The 21,866-nt window shown below is 52.2% G+C and overlaps 1 protein-coding gene and 1 long non-coding RNA gene across 4 annotated transcripts in view; one reads left to right on the forward strand and one right to left on the reverse strand.

The window, feature by feature from the left end:
* The window catches only part of RPS6KA2 (ribosomal protein S6 kinase A2), a 345,106-nt gene that overhangs the window by 142,040 nt on the left and 181,200 nt on the right, over positions 1-21,866 (forward strand). The gene's annotated exons all lie outside the window — the stretch shown is intronic.
* On the reverse strand, positions 13,412-18,326 carry LOC128315451 (uncharacterized). Its single transcript, XR_008298211.1, has 3 exons — positions 17,708-18,326; positions 13,958-14,097; positions 13,412-13,853 (listed from the first exon to the last, which is right to left on the reverse strand). It is a non-coding gene; the product is annotated as an uncharacterized LOC128315451 (long non-coding RNA).

Genomic DNA, 21,866 nt, shown 5'->3' on the forward strand with positions numbered 1-21,866 from the left:
GCGAACATGGGTGAACTCTTGCCCACCCGGCTGGGATCTCTGACGCTTGCCGATTCGTGGGCGCGTGGTCAGAGAACTCAGCTCACCTCCGAGTCCAGGTCTCGTCTGCTCCACGACAGGGTCCAGCCCTGACCTTGACTGGGCCCTGCCGGGCGGCCTCTCCTGGGGCCCGTCACCCAGTTTCCCCACTCAGCCTGTGGTCTTTGCCCCAACTTTGCTTTTCTCCTCTGCTGATTTCAGAGCCAGAACTGAAGGCAGAGGCTGACAAATCGGCCTCACTTGTTCTTATCAGACCGCTGATGCGTCATCGTGCCGTGCATGCTGGCCCTCTCCTATCCCCCTAACTTAGTGGGGCCGCTGTGACCGAACTTGAGTGTCTGTTTTCGGTATCGAGAGTGTTGTAGTGGGCGGGGGGCTCTCCCTCCATCATTGACGTAGCATCACGGACTCTACCTGCCTTGGAATTCCTTATTTCCACGCCCAGTGATCACAGTTATTACTGGATGCTTTCTACCTGAACCAGCCGTGGGCTGGCGGGTTCCTCCAATTTTGAATGGAGACGGTTACCAGATACCTTCTTCAATATGTTACAAACAGACCAGGACTGGAGTGACGAGCTGGGGGTTGTTCCCTGCCCCTGACTTCTAACAGCCGTGTCACCCACTTTCTCAAAAGTATCATTCTTCTTGTCTTCACAATGTCGGACAGTTTTCTCTGCGACACCCTGATGAAAGGAAACAGGAAAATTGCATTTAAATGACGTGCTAGACACAGTGGAATTGTGGGGAAATTCCCTTCTTCCCTGTCATCTGTAGGAACTGGGAGTTGTCTCATTTCAAACATGACAAAGAAAATTGTGGCTAAAAAGCTTTTAGAGGTGAGGGTCACGCTCCAGAATGGTCCACAGTGCCACACTTGACTTTGGCCATCGATGTCTGAAAGTCTACGACTTTGCTTCTGTGTAGGGACGGATAAGCATTAAAAATGAATCATCTTATGTTTGAGAGTGGTTTTATCTCCTGTTTTGGCTTTTTACCTCCTGCATTAACTACCTTTGATGCACAGCAAATTACCCCAAACGTACCCACGTAAAAAGCGAGCACTTCGTGTCATACTATGGCTGTGGGTCAGCTTGGTGGGGTGCCTGTGTCCCAGGGTCTCTCGTGATGTTGCTTCCAGCTGTGAGTCAAGGCTGTGGTCTCACCTGAAGGTTTGACTGTGGGCAGTTGTGTCTCAACGCGTCCGTATGACCATTCGCCAGTCTCAGGTCTTTGTCACTCTGGCTTTCCAGGGCCCTTGGTATTTGCCTGTCCGAATGGCCTCACGTTCCTGCACGCTGTCTGCTTCCATTGGGGAGATCTCCCTCAGCAGGTGACGGTCCCTCCCCAAACATCTCGTGGGCTCCTACCACGTCCTGGTCCTGGGCTCCTCGCCTGTACATCTATGACCTCTCTGCCACAGCCACCCAAGGGCCAGAGAGCCACCTGTCCTTTGTACCTTCAGGGCCCTGGGGGTTCAGAGCCTTGCAGACTCTCACTTCGGGTTGATGCCTTGGCGAGCTTGGAAGATTGCAGAGCTGTTCACACCAAATGCTCTGGATCTCTTCATCCACACCTTCCAAACTTTATCCCATTTGAAATACCTAATCAAGGATGATAAAGTTCTGATCTCCCCCAGGGGCTGCTTGCCGTATGCTGTTTGTTCCGGCTACTTTCTTTGGCACGTGGTTCTGCATTTTTACAACAGCAGGGAAAAATGGGGCACTTTTTGGCCCATCCCGGTGGTCGACGGATGTGGAAATTTTGAAAGCTGCTATCTATAAAGAACTGTGTGTTCCTGCGACGTATTTTTTGCCTCAAAGACATGAAATCTGGCCTTTTGTGTCTGTCCTGTAGAGGTGTCAGAAAGACAGATTTTACAAAAATGCACATACCACTAAAATGTTTCAATGTATGTATATTACAAACTCAATTTATGGTTCAGGCATGTTTTTAAAAAAGCAGGAAAATGAACTATTTGCACAGAGTATATCTTTTATGGTTTTTTTTTTAATCCTCATGTTAAAAGAAGTTTACTTGTGCTAAAATACACATAACATAAAATTTATCGTCTTGGGGCACCTGGCTAACTCAGTCAGTAAAGTGTGAGACTCTTGATCTCAGGGTTGTGAGTTCAAGCCCCACATAGGGCATGGAGCCTCCTTTTTAAAAAAAATTACCATGTTATACATTTTTAAGAATATAGTGCCGTGGCAGGGCACCTGGGTGGCTCAGTTGGTTAAGCGTGAGGCTTCAGCTCAGGCCATGATCTCGTGGTTTGTGGGTTCGAGCCCCGCGTCGGGCACTGTGCTGACAGCTCGGAGCCTGGAGCCTGCTTCGGATTCTGTGTCTCCTTATCTCTTCCCCTCCCCTGCTTGCACTCTGTCTCTCTCTCTCTCTCTCTCCCAAAAGTAAATAGACATTAAAAAATTTTTTTTAAAGAATATAGTGCAGGGGCGCCTGGGTGGCTCAGTCGGTTGAGCGTTCGACTTTGGCTCGCGTCATGATCTCGCGGTCTGTGAGTTCGAGCCCCGCGTCGGGCTCTGTGCTGACAGCTGAGTGTCTTGAGGCTGCTTTGGATTCTGTGTCTCCCCCTCTCTCTGCTCCTCCCCCGCTCATGCTCGCTCGCGCTCTCTCTCTCTCTCTCTCTGTCAAAAATAAGTAAACATTAAAAAAAAGAATTAAGAAGAAAAAGAATATAGGGCAGTGGTTCCAAGTTCGTTGACCACCATTCACCTCCACTTCCAGCCCCTCGCACCTGCCCTTCTACTCTCCATCTCTATAAACTTGGCAACTTTAAGAACCTCATATAAGTGGAGCCATACGATACTTGTCCTTTTGTGGCTGATTTATTTCCCTGAGGACAATGTCCTCCGGGTTGTAGCACGTGTCAGAATGCCCTTCCTTTTTAAGGTTGAGTAACAGTCTGCTGTGTTTAGACACCACATCGTGTTGATCTATTCCTTTGTCCCCAGACACTAAGTTGCTTCTACCTTTTGGCTGTTATGAAAAACGCTGCTGTAAGCACGGGTGTGCCAATAGCTCTTTGAGATTATGTTTCCAGTTCTTTGGGGTGTATATCCAGAAGCGGGGTTATCGGATCGTATGGGAATTCTACGTTCCATTTTGTGAGTCACGGCCATGCTGTTGTTCACAGCAGCCGTGCATACGTGCTCACCACCGAGGCACGAGGGCTCCCCCGCCTTCACGTCCTCACCAACAGTTGTGGTTTTCTGGGGGAGTTTTTCTCTATCATGGCCATCCTGGTGGGTACGAGGTGCTGTGTGTGTGTGTGACTTTCATTTGTACTTCCCTAATGATGAGTAATGTTGAGCATCTTTTCGTATGCTTGCTAAGTCATTTGTGTATCTTCTTTGGGGGAAATTATCCCCATGTTTTATCAGCGAAACCAAAACATACTGGCGTTCGAAAATGGTACTTGCTAGCATTTCTACACAACGGATTCAGATACCTGCCCAACCACTTAACTGGGCGGAACGTTGCTGACGTTAGCAGGAAGGTGGATTGCTTTAGAAGCCGTCAACAACTTTTGAAGAGTGCTCCCCCGATCTCTGTTCCCCCAGAAAGGCGGCCCGTGACGTCCCCACCCTCTGAAGTATGGGAGAATATCCGGAGATGTCCTGATCGTGAGTGACCCAAGCATTACTTGCCTTGCAGAGCACGTCTCCGATTTTAGATACAAACTTCTGATGAGAGTTCAGCTTGCTGCTTTCGTCATTCCTGGATCAATCAGCCGGAAGAAAATTGCCTTTTGATAACTTTTCTATTTGGGGACCACTGATCACTGTTCTTTTCAGATCACGGGCTCAGGGAAGATGAAGTAGATGATGAGCCCTCTTGACGGTTTCCACTTTGATTGGGTTATAAATGTGTAATTGGGCCCATCGTCACGATGCCGGGCAGACTCTCCGGACTGTGAGTTTCTCTTCTGAATTTCTCGCCGAGGCCAGCCATCTGCTCTGCCCTGACGCGGTCCTGCCTCCGTGACTGTCGCTTCCCTCTTCCCCACGCAGCTTCCTTCTTGGGGACGTGGGGATAGGGCAGCCAGTTCCTCCCCTGAACAAGGTTTGGAGCAAGTTCTGTGGGAGGGACTTTTCATTTACCTCAGATTTTGGGGTAGGGTTGTGCTCCAGTCGGCCGGCTGATCTTACCCACTGACTCAATCCTCATGAGGATTGTGTCAGCTCTGGGGTGTTTCCAGTGGAAACATGATTCGTAAAGTACTTCGTGTTGGTGCTTGACGTCTGTACCTGTATTCTTCCCGTGTGCTTCGTATGATTCTCTGCACGCGTGGGGACAGCCACATGGGGTCTTTGCAGAGAAGAGGGTAGGACTGAGCTTCTGGAGTTTTTGCTGGAAGTTTTGTCCCAAAGCTGCTGCAATCCGAGCCTTCTTTCTGTCTGGTAATGGTGGGTGAGGGGAACAAAGAAAAACAAACCCCACACCAGAGAAAGCCCAGTAGCGGCTGTAAAGAGTTTTATAAACATACTTTGAGTCAGTGAACCCTCTATTTTGTACTCTTGATGCAAGTTTAGGGATGTTCTGACCAGGGCATGACTCGGAGTTCTCTGTAAATGAATCCAGAGCGTGCCTTCCGGACGACGAGCCCCTGGGGCTCTCCCTCACCGGGGTTAGCATCATCGGGGGCCGTGTCGCCACAACACGTGCCCTGTAGATTTTGTCCTGTTTGGAAGCTGTCTCAGCAGCTGTGAGGCTGCAGTCTGGTCTCCTTTAGTGCTGGCCCTTCTGGGTAGAGTGTGAAAAGGTGCCTTTTAACATGTATACTGCTGTTCCTTCCTTGAGGGTCCCAGAAACAAATGACCGTTTTCAGCATCCTGGTAACTTCCACACTGCCCATGTTCCCGATGGTCTAGAACTCCTCTCCTTTACTGAAAAGAAAAAAATCAGTAGCTGTTTCAAGTACAGACGGCTGTACCACATTTGGTAATAAATGGTTCTACAACCGCCTTCTTTTATTCCTTCTTCACGCTTACTAACTGTGTGCTGTGGGTCAGGTCCTAGCTATCCTGATAGATTCAGAGCTCGACAGAACAGGGCTGGGGCGTGCAGCCTACATGGGCTTGCTGTTTCGTGCACAAATTGCCGTGGCTTCACGTTCCGTGCCGTCGTAAAAAACATACGGAGTACTTTGTGCAAACGGGGGACAAGGTGTGGGACCCCTCCTGGGAGACACCGGCCGGGGGTGGGGCACTGGGGCTGCTTTGCGTGGGTGTCTGGAGAGAAGGGCGGGATTGGCAGACAAGTCGTATGAATGAAGGCCCTGAGGCCCAGAGAAGAATGACCCTCCGATCGGTCTACCGGTTGTTTCTTACACGTGGCAGCCAGGGTGCTATGGGGGGAGGTTGTAGCAAAAATAAGAGCAGAACGTCGGATAAATGAATATCCACCAGGTTCCCTGTGGGACATACACACGTCAGTCCGCAGTACGGGAACGGGACGGAGGCGGGGCGGACCGACATGTTCACGTCAATGGGAACGAGGCCGTCAGAGTATTCGGGGAAGAGCTCGTACCCAGGCAGTGGAATGGGACGAGAATTTGAGAAACTCCAGGATTATTTAGGAGAAGTTGAAAAATTATTAGCATCACATTATTGGCATAAGAACATTTGGCCCCCTAGCTTAGGTTGATGACACCGAGGATGAAAATAGAAGCGTTATTTTCTTTTCTTCTTTAAATTCCAGTGTGGTTAACATACAGTGTTATATTAGTTTCAAATGTACCATAGTGATTCAAGAATCTCATACCTTACTCAGCGTTCATCGCGAGAAGCGTACTCTTAATCGCCACTGTGTATTTCAGCTGCCCCCATCCACTTCCCCTCTGGTGACCGTCAGTGTGTTCTCTGTAGTTAAGAGTCTATTTCTTGCTTTGTCTCTCTTTTTTTTTTCCTTTGCTTGTTTGTTTGGTTTCTGAAGTTCCACATATGAGTGAAATCATATAGTATTTGTCTTTCTCTGACTTACTTCGCTTGGCCTAATACACTCTGGTTCCATCCGTGTCATTGCAAATGGCAAGATTTCATTCTTTCTTATGGCTGAGAATATTCCATTGTATAGACGTACCACATCTTCTTTATCCATTCTTCAGTCGATGGACACTCGGTCTGCTTTCATAATTTGGCTATTGTAGATAACGCTGCTGTAAACATAGGGGTGCGTGTATGCCTTCTAATCAGCGCTCTTGTGTTCTTTGGGTAAATACCCAGTAACACGATTCCTGGATCAGAGGGTAGTTCTATTTTTAGTTTTTTGAGGAGCCTCCATACTGTTGCCCGGAGCGGCCGCACCAGTTGGCATTCCCACCCGCAGTGCACGAGGGTTCCTTTTTCTCCACATCCTCACCAACGTCTGTTGTTTGTGTCGTCGACTTTAGCCATCCCGACAGGTGCGAGGTGATATCTCGTTGTGGTCTTGATTTGCATTTCCCTGGTGATGAGTGACGCTGAGCATCTTTTCATGTGTCGGTTGGCCATCTGGGGGTCTTCTCTGGAGAAGCGTCTGTCCGTGTGTTCCATACTGGACGTGGAATTCACAGCTGCGATTGCGGACTCATGAGGTAGAATGCTACCAGTTGTACAGAAGAGGAAGTCAGCGCTCAGAAAAGTCCAGCGCTCGCCAAGATCACACAGCTGTGTGGCTGGACCCAGCCTGGGCCCTGGTAACGGGCTATAATTTGTATTTATTTATGATTCTTTTGGGTATGTATGCGTGCTGTTTGATATGGAAGAATCCAAAGAGCTAGACTTTTACTGTACTTTTCATGGGGGTAGTGGGGATATTGAGAAGGAGGGCAGTCAGTGTTCATGCCCTGGATGTCAGCAGGCCCGTGGAAAGGTCTGCTGGAAACTGTAGCCACTAGTTGTGGGTATGAACACTTCAGCCAGTTGGAACCAGACTGTAGCCTTAAGTAAAATACTGATTTTCAAACCTGGCGTGGCTTGCTTGAACTGGTGTTGATCAACTAGGGATTTATTAAGAGATTTTGTAACATTCATTTGATCTTTACTTTTTTTTCCCCTTTATTGATCAAATGTTGGTATTGGCCCTTCTGCTTCTGTTGACGTCTGGTCCCAGGGCAAACGTCCTGCCTCGAAGATGTGCACGAGGCTGATTTCTCAGAGCTGTCGCCGCCGTCACTCAGTCCGGGGGGGCGGCCACAAGGCGGCGGTCCTTTTGCCCTAACCTTACTCTGTGAGCCGGACAACCTGATGGGTGCAGTCCAGAGGGTGTGGAAATGCCAGGATGAAGCCAGTCACCACCCTGCACACCATGACCACCAGGGGCACCCGGGTGGTTCTGAGCTACCCCAGACCCGGCCTGGAGCTGTGAGACCCTGCCCGCCTGAGACGCGGGACAATCGCTCCCATGACCTGCTGTGCCTTTCCCGCCCCGGTGTGGCGTGGTGAGAGCACAGCAAGGAGGAGCCAAGGACACATGCCTGCCACGACCTGTCCCTCACAGCATCAGCACAGCCCAGCTGAGACAGCAGCTTGTGGTTATGACCACGAAGGGAAATGAGCGGAGCATGTGTTGACAAGCACGGGGTCATGTCCTGTTGGTAAGCTGGCCTTCCAAAGGGGCCCAACACACCACACACAGGACTCTAGGCCTGTGAAACATGGTGGGTTCGAGGAACTGGGGGAATCCAGACTCTCCAGAGTGCACCGCACAAAGGGAGAGGACCCCGGACAGGAAGGGAGAATCCAGCTTTGCGGGAGCCGTAAAGGGTTCAGCTGAGGCTCGTTCCGGATGGGTGTGGAGCTGGGCGGGGAAGGGCAGGACCGGATCCAGGCGGGTGGGGCTGTGCCCAGGAGAGTGGAGGGCGGCCTTGCGCCCAGGAGAGGGGCAGTAGAACATAGGAGGTGGTGGGTTCCAGAAGTATTCAGCGGTAGATGTGGTGGTTCCCTGCAGACAGGGCAGAGGGAGGGCCCTCGGCATGTCTAGAGTGGGTCAGAGCAGGTGGGATGCCCTTGGGAGGGGTGAGGACGGGGGTGGGGTATCTCCTTCGTGGGCCTCCAGGCGGTGCCCAGAGCTCGTCCACGACGGTGCCCAGAGCTGGGCAGCTGTTCCTAAGGTCTGGAAACCTCCTGTGTCGCTTGTCCTCATGCAGCAGGACACAACAGGTGCCGGCCCGCAGCTGGGAGCTCAGACTGGGCACCGAAGGCAGAGGGGGTGCCGGGCGGGGCTGGTGCACACGCGGACTCGGGCGGTGAGCAGGCGTCCTGCAGGCACACACAGCACTGAGTTCCAGGAGGTTCCCACCCCTGCTGCCTCTGCCTGGCGGGAAGCATGTGCCACACTTCTCAGGGTGAGGAGGGAACAGCGAAGTGGCTCCGTGGACGCATGGCGGGGGGACCCCCGCGCTCTGTGCATCGCTCACCGTCCCGGGCAGAGCAGGACAAGCCCAGCAGGTGCTTCCTCGAGGGCGGGGGTGGGGAAGCCACCGTCGAGGACACCTGCCCCCAGCACGCACAGGGGATCCGTGACCAACTCCTGGGTCGGCCCCTTCTCCTGCCCGCTCTCCCAGCCACCCTGCTTCGAGTCTCCAGTCTTTCACGGAAACGGAGGCTTTAAATCAGATCGGGATTTGAATTCCCACCCTGTACTGACACTGAGATCCAAGTCAAGTCCAGATCTGTATACTGGAGCTTGTAGCCCTCGGGCGGTCACAGGGGTTGTCTGAGTCGAGGAGGGGGAAAGCCCCGGTTCTGGAGTCCCGTTGGCTGGAGCGCCCCCCTTTCACGTTCCCGTCTGTCTCCCAGGAGAATTATCTCTGGCAGAAATCATATGTAGCCTTTTCTCTTGGTCTCTAGGCTATAGCGTATAACGTATGAACTTGTTATTGAAAAACGACCAAGGGTGCCTGGGTGGCTCAGTCGGTTGAGCTCAGGTCATGATCTCACAGTCTGTGAGTTCAAGCCCCGCGTCGGGCTCTGTGCTGACAGCTGGGAGCCTGGAACCTGCTTCAGATTCTGTGTCTCCCTCTCTCTCTGCCCCTCCCCCGCTCATGTTCTGTCTGTCTGTCTCTCTCTGTCAAAAATAAATAAACACTAAAAAAAAATGAAAAAGAAAAACGGCCAAAATTTTGGCAATTTTATGTGCTTGGCCTAATTCGTTCATTATAGCATTCAAGATTCTTTCCCTGTAGCGTTGCAATTTCTGTTCTTAAAGAAGCACATAAAACACAAAATAAGACAAAAGGGAGTGTGTGTGTGTGTGTGTGTACCTCAAGGACAGACTCAACTTCATCTTTTTGATGTAGCCCTTAAAAAATCTTCTGGAGTTCACATTTGGTCCTGAGCACGTGTTTTGGTGAGTGGCTCCGAGAACAGTTTGTCCTTAAGTGAGTAGCACAAACATCGGCCATGACCATGGACTACTTGCCTCTCATGTAGTGTGTTTATTCCCCACTTGTTTGGAGCACTGGTCCAGTTGTGGGTGTGCTGGCCTTTGTAAAAAGAGGGATGTGTTGACGAGGGTTACCCAAAGCGAAGGCCCATGGAAACAGAAACGTCACAGTCGTGTTTGTTGTGGTCTGGGAAGCTGAACAGAACAAGGGAAATTAAATCAAGTACGAGCGCGATGGTCAGGGGCGGCCTATGCAGTTCACTGTGTGCAACTGGACAAATGAGTCATTAAGGTTCTAACGAATTTCCGCTAGAAGCGTAAAGTTTACCAAGTATTTTCAACCACTATGGAACTTTCCAGAAAACCCGTGAGATGGGTAGTGCTGGCTGTGATTTGCAGGTAACGGAACTGAGACATCACGGGTCTACGCGGTTGATGTAAAGTCCCTGGGCTGGCGGATACACATCCGGAGCTGAGACTTGGGCCCTGACGTCTGTTCTTGTGCTGGTTCCCTGATACCTCATTCGCCCCTGCTTAGCGGGGAGCGTGATGGCACCCACACACCAGCTTCCTGGGTGCAGTTCTCATGTGACCGTGATCCCTGCCCTCTGTCCGCAGGGACCCTCCTCCCCCTGTGGCTCCCTCCTCCGGAGTCCTTCTGGAAAGTGGTGAGAACCCCCACCACCTGCTTCTCCACAAGGTGCTGGGTTCTCCGAGGGATGGTGGGGATCATTATTTAACCATCTTAACGTGCACGGCGCAGAAAGTAAGATTCTCCTTTGGGACTTGGGGTGAAACCAAACAACCAAAGCGGAGAAGCCCCCCACGGGTTCTTCTGCGCATCCCTGGTGAGCCCCTCAGCCCTGATGAGTGGCTGAAGTCACTCGTGGTGGTGAAGCGACACCAGCCGTTCCGCATCTTCAGAGTGTGAAACCTGGGCGCCGGGGGTGTGGTGAGCCACAGCGTGCTGTATCCCCTTCTCTGCCCGTCGCGGAGCCGTCTTTTCCAACCGGTGCATGTGGAAGAGAGCCGCTCTGAGTGGAGATTCCTTCCTTGCGCGTCCGGAGCATGAGGCAGGAGGGCCATCTGTCGGTTTCTGTTTCTTTCCGCTCAGATCTCCGGCGAGGAAGCAGTGGGGACAGATCAGTGTTCTGCTGTTGGCTCAGTATGCTCAGGCCGCCGTGACTCAGTACCCCAGGCAGGGGGCTGACACAGTTTACTTTCCTGCAGTGCTGGAGGCTGGGAGTCCAAGATGAGGAGATCGGCAGGTTCCGCTTCTCCCGAGGCCTCTGTCGTTGGCTGTGGACGGCCATCTTCTGGCCTCTTGTCATTTGTCCGTGCACACGCATCCCTGGTGTCCGTCCGTCCATCCCAGCCTCCCCTTCTTGTAAGGACATCAGGCCGACTGGATGGGGCCCACCCTAACCACCTCATTTTAACATAATTCCCTCCTCGGGGGCCCTGTCTGTAAACACAGTCACAATCTGAGGTCCTGCGCATTAGGGTTTCGGCATATGAATTTGAAAAGTAGGCACGATTAAGACCATGCAGTTAATTTGGTTTAATGGTACATTACATTATTAATTAATTAATGGAAGTATTACATTAATAAGCTAAATCAGAGAGAGTCCAGATATATTCCATACAATCGAATTTATACACCCCCCCCAACACAGCGTCTGATTATAGTCACATGCATTTAAATTATGTCACCGACTTAAGCGTATTTTAAGTTTGGTTCCACATTTACGCTGAGTCCGGTGAGCCAGGAAGGCACAGGTGGTTGTGCTCTAGGACGGGTTGGTTCCTGGCGAAATCTTTGCTCACCTGTTGTGCTCACATTAAGAAATCCGTCTTCTCCTGTGAATTTCGGTTTTCATCTCTCCTCATATTCCCACATCCCCGGAGCTGGCGCCGATTGGTGACGATACATGAGCGACCCACGTAGGGCTAGGTGAGTCCTTCCAAGCGTGAAAGCATGTGACTGAAGACAGAGATGTTCTGACATCCCCCCCAAGGTGGACACGTACCGTGTGGGTGATTTGGAGTCCGGTAAGTCCCCGTGTCTCCCGTGCCCACCGTCTCTTGTCACCCTTGCAACAAAGGTGTCCCTGGCCTGCCAACTGATGGCTAACCCCCCTTAGCGCAAAAGCCGTCACCTCGCAAGTACAGCCCATTCTTGGAACAGCGACATCCCAGAAAGAGGAGGACCGATGGATTAAATCCATGTGAGGGAGGGAACCCTATACCTACGATAATCTTAAAAGAGTGAGAAGTAATTTGACAAAATCTAAAACCATTTCTGATTTTGTGATATTAAATTGGCAATAAAGAGAGATTCGTAAGATGGTAAAGAAAGCCTTACTTCGCTCACTTAATGCAGCCCCATGATTAATTCAGGAACAAAACAAGGATTCCCACAAGCACTATTAAGAATTAGTTTCAGGGGCGCCTGGCCAGTTAAGCATCTGACTTCAGCTCATGATCTCACGGTTCATTTGAGCCCCACGTCAGGCTCTGTGCTGACAGTGAGGAACCTGCCTGGGATTCTCTCTCCTCCTCCCTATCTCTCTGTACTCCCCCACTTGCTGTCTGTCTCTCTCTCTCTCTCTCTCTCTCTCTCTCTCTCTCTCTGTCTCCCTCTCTCTGTGTCCCTCCCTGCTCACACATGCTCATACTCTCTCTCTTGCTCTCTCTCAAAAATAAACATTAAGGGGCACCTGGGTGGCTCGGTCAGTTAAGCATCTGACTTTGGCTCAGGTCACGATCTCGCGGTGCATGAGTTCGAGCCCTGCGTCGGGCTCTGTGCCGACAGCTCGGAGCCTGGAGCCTGCTTTGGATTCCGTGTCTGCCTCTCTCACGGCCCCTCCCCCACTCAGGCTCTTTCTTTCAAAAATAAATATTTAAACAATGTAATATATAGATAAACCTTAAAAAAAGAAGATAAGTAAACTACTCTCCAACAGAAAACAATGGGCAGAAGACCTGGATGTCCTTTACAAACTAGAAAAATACGAACAAGCACCAAATACTTTTAACCCACTACCAATAATCAAATACATGCAAATGCAAAGCGTAGGCGACTTTTGACCGTGCAGATCGCCACTCTTTGCGGAGCCATGGTTAATACTAGCAGGGGCTGTAACTTTGCTGAGGGGTGTGGGTTGATCCAGGCTTTGGGAAAACAACTTGACATGTGTCTTATTAGCCTCAAGGTGTCTGTGACTGTTAACTTGCTACGCCAATGCGTAGAGACGCGTTCTGTGGAATTAATGAGACATTCATGAGTTATGTCCAAGAATACTCCTTGCAGAATTATTTTTTACATAAAAAAAAATCTAGCAGCGGGCGGAAGGGCCAAAGTCTGTTACCCCACAGAATGAGGGTATGGTGCAACCCTCGGAGTGTTACAGAAACGCGCGTTCCGCAAGTGAGGCGATCGGGTGCCCCAAACTGCTGCTGCTGTCAAGTCTCCGTTTGTGGGTGCTCTCCCGTGACTCCTCTCACTCAGATTAGCCTTTGGAATCCTTGCCTTGTGAGTAGACCATCAGTTGTGCAAATGATGGTTTGTTTCTCCAAATGAAATGTATGTTCATGAGACAGGAACTGTGTTTATCTTGTTTTCTCCTGTAAGGACATCCCCGTGCACGGGGCAAGTTACGTGTGAGGCAGGCATACAGATGTTTTTTTCAATAGTCTCTCTCTCTCCCTCTCTCCTTCCTTCTCTCTCTGTCCCTCTCTTCCTCTCCCTCTCTCTCCCTTTCTCTCCTTGTGTCTCCCTCTCTCTCTCCCTCTCTCTGCCTCCTCCTCTCTCTCTCCCTCCCTCTTCCTCTTTCTGTGTCTCCATCTCTCTCCCTCCCCACCCCTCTTTCACACACACACACACACACACACACACACACACACACACACACACAATGAGAAGCAGGCCGAGTGACGCTAACCCACTAGAAGAGACTAGACCAAAATAATAGTGCTGATTATATAAGATTCTTTACTTGCAGAAAGTGACATGATGTTCCCATGCGATGTATGGAATAATTACCTATCATAAACACATTAAGGAAATAAAGGCAGAATTGAAAGGCAGTTTAGTGGGACTTGTTCATGCCTTACACTTAGCTGGTGTCTCCAGTTTACATGATTAATTTGTGAATATTCTTCATTTCCATTGATTCCTTTGATTCACCCAGTAAGATAAGCAACCACCCCCCATCTCCCCACTAAGGGGATGGGGTCCAGGAGGGACTGTCCCTGGTCCCACGGTTCGTGCTGGAGACGGAGGGCAGCGGGAGCAGGACTGGCATCAGAGGACCCCACGTCCGCACCGTCTTCGGTGCTGGCGGCTATGACGACCCTCCTCTTTCTGCCCAGATCCCCGGAACTCACCTCTGGGGTTAACTTCCACTCTTACATGCAGCGGACCTGTAAGAAAGTGCGTATTTTTGGCACAGTCGGTGTAGGAAAGAAGAAAACAACTTGAAGTATTTTCTTTCCGTGGTCAAAACAAAACTGTCACCCCTGAGCACCTTGGGCTCTGCCCTGCAGACTGGCCACGGAGCCACGGAGCAGGGGCTGTGACCTCCTGGGAACACGGGTCCTTCCAGGACCGTGCAGAGGCCTCCGGGAGAAGCTGAGGGAAGTTTCTGGTCCAATTAGTTTTGCCAGCCTGTGTTTAAATAAATGAAGGACTTAATGAGTGATCCTACCTAATTTTAATTTTGTTTTTTAATTAATAGGCTGCAATCGGGAAAAGGCACTTTGTGTCTTAATATATTCGGCGTATTTAACTTGTTTTTCTTCCTGCCTCGTTAGTACTTCCCCTGGGACATCTGCCCCATCTGTGTGTCAGCGGATGCTTCTTTGGCCCCCATGTGAGGGCCACAATAGGCCTTTGGTGGGTGAAAGCACTTTACGCTCCCACTTGGTGGGGGCAAGGCAGGGGAGCAGGTGAGTCATGTGAAGGGAGGGATATAACTCTGGGAGGGACGTGGAAACTTCTAGCACTTGGGAAGAGTGAGAATTTGGGTGCCTTAGATCCATGGTATCTAGTTATTCAGTCAATGTCGGGACTGGAATGTTGGGGCCACAAGGCATGCTGCTGGCATGTTCTAGTCCTGGCCCCATGGGCCCATGCTGCACACACTGACTGACGCACGTCTTACGCACGGCAGGCAACGAAACGGACATTGGCGTGACCGAGCCTGCTTGCCTGGTCGAGGTCTCCATTCTTTCTCCCTCTTGGGGAACCCACACCACGGAAGGCTGTAGGGGGGGCTGAGTTTGTCCACTCCAGCACCCCCAAGGACAAGTTCCAAGCACAACTTTCTGCTCTGTCGCCTTCTCGAAGGGTGTCGAGGGACCTGGAAGGTTTAGGGTCTCGAGTTGCTGAGGGCTTCAGTGTTGCAGCAAGTTCCCCCGTGACAGGTGGGGGTCAGAGTTTCTGTTTTGGGCCACATGGGAAAACCCTGGGGGTTCTGCTTTGCAGGACTTTAGTGTTGTTACTGGCAGGTTCCACCCTCTGGGCCCTCGGATGGCTGTGGCGGGGTTTCGAGGTGCGTCCCCAGGTTGGCGAGGGCTTTCATCAAGTGGCTCAGCCTCTGCATCTGAGAAGCCCTCAGTATGCAATCCTCTGCCCCAGGGGAGCCGACCTGCCCCTGCCGTGTCCACACGAAGCCAGGCATGCCCGGTGCGGCTGGAGCACTCGGTGAGGCCCCCGGGGACCGGCACCTGTCACCTGTGTTCGGCCGACTGATAGGGGAGGTGGGTGGGGATCCCCGTGACCCTCAATGCAGTCACGGATGCTAGCTGCTAGTCCGGACGTCATCCTTCATTGGTCGAGTCAGCAGTCAACCCTTGCTTCGGAAGAGTAAACTGACACCAGCCAGCCTTCTGGCTGAACCACACCCACGGTTCCCATCTCTGTCATCAGACGCATCAGAGATACTGGCTTGGCCTCTTGCGTTTTCCTGCGTACCGTAGTGGACAAGATCTGCTCACAGACAAGACGAACTTGCCACCGGCTCTTGCCGTTCGACGTCTCTTCCTTCCTGATGTCTGTGGTGTACATCCCTCTCTCAGTGCGCGGCTCTGTGGCTCCCCGTCCTCGGGGCCAGGGTCTGAAAGCCCCCAGAACCTGCCTGCCGTTCCCCCAGAATCTGTGTTAGGTGTTCCCTGAATACGATTGTCGGGCACACCGGAGCCTCATCTACACCATTGTTCGGGGCACTGACGTGTCTTATTGTGGAAATGGCATCTTTCTCTCCTAGTCGCTAAAGTTTCTCTGACGTTTCTTTGGTGGCTGTTAAGAAAGTCAGCAATAATGAGACAAACGCCTGTTGACCATCTGACATTTCCCCAGCACGGGGACACTCGCGCTCTCGTCCAGCTTTGCTCATTTTTTTCTTTGTGTTTCCAAGCTGGATGTGGCATCCGCCATGATGATGTTGATCCCCATGATGATGTGGCAGTTTTCTCTGGGTGGCTCCTGGGGCCCCGGGCCCGGTGACAATCCTGTACAAGTTGACAGCCGCCAGCCTCTTGCGATCTATCTACTGGGTCGCGGGCTCATCACCTCACATGCCAGGTAGTTACTCCCGTTCCGTAGGTGAGGAAGCCAAAGTGCAGGCTTAAGGGCCTTACCGAAGGTCGTGGAACAACGTAGCCACTCACATCTCAGTTTTAGGGCCCCAAGAACAGAGTAGCAGTACTTAACCTCTTTTTTCGTCGTCAACAAGGTCTCACAAAGCCTGACTACTGGCAAGGGCATCTGCCTGCACCCTTGCGTGCCTGGTTCCGCACCCTCAAGTATCTGATCGGCAGCTCTCAGAGCCCTATCTTCTTGGATAAAGGGGATCAAGAGGTTCCGGAATGTTCCAGCCTGTGCCAGCACGGTGTTCCGGATCAGGGTCGCGCTCCTGCGCGTCCTGCCTTGTCTCGCACGGAAGTTTGGCCAGTGTCTGGCCGAGGTTACTGCTCCCTACGTGCTCCCGCGTGCATCGCAGCATGCCAGCCTTGTGCTTCGGGTGCAAACGAACTGTTTTCCTCCGAACCTAAATCGAGGGTCCCTTGAAACTGGGAAGCAGGCGGTATTTGTTCTTGCATCCGCCCAGAGCACAGACCCAGTGTGCCAGCGGAGGAGGAGTATTACGTTAGGGTTTATCGAACGGCTCTGCTTTGTGCCAATCAATGTACATTTGCTAAGTTCACCCTGCCTGTGAGCAGCTCGGTTTGAGGCGGCCTGCAGCCGCTGGTTCGGGAAGCACGCCATGTGGGGGGACGTTCTGTGTCCGAGCCACACCTCGGAAGGCAGGACATGGCGGTCAACAAAGTCCCGCCTGAGAGCTGGGCTGCCGGCAGGACTTTTCCTGTTAGCGCGAAGTAAGTTCACACGCACGACGGTGCGCGAGGGTTAACGGACAGCTGAGCGAGTAATTGTAAGACAGACACGCAGGGAACCCCTCTCAGGCCAAGAGCCAGAACACCGCCGAGGTCACAGTCACCCAGGCTTCTGTGCAAATGATTTCCTCGCTCTGCTTACACGGTTTTACCCGTGGAGGGCCTCCTAAGCCGTACGTGTGTTTTCCAAGTCTGTGATCCACCTGTGAGGTTTCTTTCGCGTCTGTCTGGTTCACCTCCGCATTTGGGAGAGTCGCCGTGGGGACGGGTGCCTCTGCGGCTTGCCTGTCTGTCCGCTGGAGAGTGTTCCCCTCACTCCCCCAGTCACATGCACCTGTGCCCCCCGCCCTCCCCGCCGGACGGCTCGCTCCCAGCTCGAGGCTGTCTGTCTGGCACGGCTGGGAGAGCCCACATGCGCCTTTCTGCCTTTCTGCACCTGCACCCGCACCTGCACCCGTACTGGCACCGTGCCGTCCTGGGCCCCAGGGCTGGGCACCTCCACCCCCTCCTCCCTGGGCCTGCCAATTTTCCAAACTGGTCTCGAGGTTCACATTCCTGCCACCCAGGGGGGCAGCAGAGTCCTTGTTGTTCTTACAGAGGCCAGCCTTTAACACCTGTGCCGTATTTGAGGCCGTAAGAAGAAATCTCAGTTCTTTTGGCGAGTTTTGTTTTTTTTTTTATCTGCCATCTTATGGGGAGTTAATAGCAGACTCTCGTCCGACCTCCGGTCACCACCCACCAGTCTCACCTGCCGTCAGTGCCACCTCCAGGGCGTGCAGCCCACAGCCATGGCCAAGGTGGGCTCCTCCAGCAGGCCCATTGGCTCAGCTCCACCATTGAGGTTACCAGTGTGCCAGAGTCACCTGTATCGGGTTCCTCACCTGCCTCGCTGCTTTGTGCGTGTGGCAGCATTTACCACACCACTGGCTCTGGGTACAAACTCTGTCACTGAAATCACGACCCTTCTCGCATGTCATGTTGAGCTGGCGATGGGTTTTCCTTTCCTGCAGTCCGTGTTGGCTGAGATTCACCAGGTATCATAACTGATGACTATAAACGCATGAATTTTCAGCAAGAAAAAAGGAGAGGGGCGTCTGGCTTTGGCTCAGGTCACGATCTCATGGCTTGTAAATTCGAGCCCCGCGTCGGGCTCTGGGCTGACGGCTCGGAGCCTGGAGCCTGCTTCGGATTCCGTGTCTCCCTCTCTCTCTCTGCCCCTCCCCTGCTCATGCTCTGTCTCTCTCTGTCTCAAAAATAAATAAAAACATTAAAAAAAATTTTAAAGGAGAAAATTTAGGGGCACGTGGATGGCTTCGTCAGTTAAATGTCCGAATTCAGCTCAGGTCCTGATCTCGTGGTTCGTGAATTTGAGCCCCACGTGGGGCTCTCATGCAGAACCTGCTTTGTTTTGGATCCTCTGTCTCCCTCTGTCTCTGCCCCTCCTGTGCTCACACACACACTCTCTCAAAAATAAACACTTTAAAAAAAAAAGGGGAGAGAGAAAATTTCTATGGAAGATGGACTGGATACTTTGGAAACGTCTGGTATATAGGAGCACAGATGAGACAAGGGATGGGTGAAATATGGAAACATCGGGGGTGTAATTGCCCAGGCATCAGCTTTTGGGGTGCTTGGCAAAGTTAAGTTCTCCCCACTCCTCCGCCTTGAGACTCAGCGTGGAGGTGTGGGGTGCTGGAAGCTATCGTGACCCCTCAGCCAGGGCCTGTCTCTCTCCTTCCCAGGGGTGCACATTTTCTCCCATGTCAGTACCACTGGGAGTGGAGTGCATCCAGGTGGGAGGAAGCCTAGGGTTCCAGAATGGGGCGAGTTCTCACTTTCTGGCTGAATGCACCCAGCCCTGGCTCACTCTATGACCCTCAGGAAAGACGTACTTCACACCCAGCTCTTGTTGCAAATGGCGGAGTCGAGCCGGAAGGAGCCTTGCTGACCCCCATGAGTCTGCTGCTCAACAGCTCTGGGGCCAGCATGAACTCGTGGAGCTCTTGTTAGGAAAGGTAATTAATTCGTGATCACTTGCATCAGTTTGAGTCGCTCGCAACTGAACATACCTTCGTCCAGCCCATGTGCAGGGGCATGGTTTAACCAAGGAAGAGAGTAGGCTCACTCTCAAAGAAGCCCTTGGCCCTCCCTGAGACGATTGGCAAAACAAATACGTATTTATGTCTTTTAAGTTAAAACAGAATATTTGGGAAATCGATTTCTCTTTTCTCACGATTCCTGATTTAACCAAACCCTTCCCGTTTCCTGATGTACTGTTGGCAGCGACTGGTCGGGTGAGATGGCTCCCCCGAGGTCCAGAGGGGGGACAGGTGCGTCCGGAGGAGGCGCCAGGATCACTCAGGTGGACTCAGGTGGGGGAAGCTGCCGCCGGAACAGTGCAGGTGCCTTCCCGGGGTGCTGGCACGGGTCGCCCGTGACCCCCTGAAGCCGAAGAACTTTCCAGCTCGGCTTCTGGAGCACGAGGACACCCTCTTGTGCTTTGGGACGTAGAACTTTGTGGTCTGCATGGCCTCACATTTAGAGACTCAAGGGGTAGCTTAATGAAAACGTACTTGAGATCCTGTTTCAAGCCCATGTGACAACATCGTCAGAGCGCCCACTACAGTCTGGTCCCTGCTTTGTTCCCCGAGCCCCCAAATCCGTGTTCCTGCCTCTGCCCTTTCTTACCCCTGCACAGCACAGAGCAAGAGGACTCCACCTGAGGGTGGAGATGTTCCACATCTGTGACCTTCTAGAAGTCGGGTAGTGTGACCCAGGAACTAACATTTGGGTTTGTTTCTTTTTTTTTCTTTTTCTTCTGGAATACTTCTACATTTACAGGAAAGTTGCCAAGATAGTAGAGGGGGTCCCTGTGTGCCCTTCCCCCGGGTTCCCTGCCAACATCTTGCATGCCACGGTGCCTTTGTCAATCCGAGACACCGACATTGGTGGGCTATTGTTATTAACCAAACTGGAGACTTGATCTCAGTTTCACCAGTTTTTCCTTTTTTTTTACGTTTGTTTATTTTTGAGAGAGGGAGCGAGCATGAGTGGGGGAGGGGCAGAGAGAGAGGGAGACACAGAATCCCAAGCAGGCTCCAGGCTCCGAGCTGTCAGCACAGAGCCCGACGCGGGGCTCGAGCTCACAAACCGTGAGATCTTGACCTGAGCCGAAGCCGGACGCCCAACCGACTGAGCCACCCAGGCACCCCCGGTTTTTCCTTTAATGGAACTTTTACATCTTATTTAATTTTGAATTAATTTAAATGTAAGGAGCCTCATGTGGCAGGTGGGTCCTGACTGGATTGCTCAGCTGTAGACAGTTTTCACCATGACGGTGCCCTGGGAACTGTGGCCGGGCCTGCGCCCCCCGCCCCCCAGCTCTGAGCCTGCCACAGCTCCCCCTCTTCTCAGTCACAGCCCAAGCTCTTGCCCTGGTCTGGGAGGTCCCTGGCCTCCCGTCTTCATCTCCTAGGACTCGCCCCTCTCGCTCACTCCATGCAACACTGATCCCACCTCCTGTGCCTGAGCCTGCTCCCTCCTCCTGCACCCACACCTGCTCCCGCACCGGCTCCCACCTCCTGTGCCTGTACCTGCTCCCATCACCTGCCCCCTCGCCTGCCCCCACTCCTGCACCTGCTTGGAGTCCTGCTATGGCTAATGGAGAAAACAGAACAAACCGCGCCCTTTCCCATTGAACACAACCAGTAAGTGTGCTTCCTCCACGTGCAAGCACCGTGTCCAGTACTCAGCGGCGAGCACCGTGCGTTGTGACGATCTTTACGGCAGTGCCGTAGTATTTCCGCCGAAAGGCATTTGACTTCAGAAGAGTAAACGCGGCACTGGAAACATTCTTTGCAACGAGCTCTGGTTCTCTTTGCAGTAGTTCAGAGGCAAGCGCTCGCCAAATTAGAGAACGTGAAGAGCCTTAGGGGCGAGTCCGGGCGAGTGTCTCTGAAAACGTAACTACTATATGGCTGAAGAACGAGTCCGTTGAGATAAAAACACAACCTGCTCTTGGCTCTCCTTTCCCCTGGTTCCACCAGGGAGATGCCATCCTGCAGGGATCTGGTGGGCACGGTGGCCCGTGTTGGGCAGAGGCCTCTGGGAGACAGGTCAAAGGTAGTCATGCTGTTTGCAAAGCATTATAGTCAGCGATGGCAAGTGTTTGAAAATGTGTTTTCATGAAAATATGAACATATTTGCTTGGTTTGTGAAGCAAGTGGTCCCTCTCTGAGTTGCTTCCCCCGCTCCAGTGTTTCTAGGGGTGCCACCCCATTTGTTTTGTTCCCACGGTGAACCGGGGACCCCGGGTCAGAGGTAGTTGCATGGCACTCCCTACATCTCTTGTCGGCTTGCACTCATTTCTGTTTTCCATCAGTTTAGGGTCATGAATCAAAGGCTCTCAGGTGTTTTCATCAAGTAATACAAAATCCGTGCAAAGTTCCGGCTGCTCTGTGCTCTGTATCTCTGACTAATAAGAAATCCAAGGGGCGTCTGGACTGCTCAGTTGGTTGAGCACCTGACTGTGGCTCAGGTCACGATCTCGCGGTTCGTGGGTTCGAGCCCCGCGTCGGGCTCTGTGCTGACAGCTCGGAGCCTGGATCCCGCTTCGGATTCTGTGTCTCCCTCTGTCTCTGCCCCTCCCTGCTCACACTCTGTCTCTCTGTCAAAAATAAGCATTAAAAAAAGGGAAAAAAAAGAAAAAGAAATTCAGGGAAACATTTCTTCTTTGCTGGTGACCTGGTGAAGGCCCGCCAGCCTTTTGACACGTTGCTGACTTTGTAGCTTCTGTGTTCTTGTGCCCGATCCCGGAACGGTGGGGCCTGGTTTGCCTGGAGCTCATGGCACGAATGAGCCGGACGGGTCTCCAGGGATTATTTCACCTCCTCAAAAAAGACACAGGACAAACAAGTGGAATAAGGAGAAACAGGGTGGCGGGTTCTTCCGGGCTACCCCGGGAAGGCAGACCCCCCCACAGCGTGACCGAGGGGCCCGCGGAGTCCGGGCAGCTGGGGAAGCCAGGCGCTGCGACATTGT

This window comes from Acinonyx jubatus, chromosome B2 (genome assembly GCF_027475565.1).
Source record: "Acinonyx jubatus isolate Ajub_Pintada_27869175 chromosome B2, VMU_Ajub_asm_v1.0, whole genome shotgun sequence".
Lineage (NCBI taxonomy): Eukaryota > Metazoa > Chordata > Mammalia > Carnivora > Felidae > Acinonyx > Acinonyx jubatus.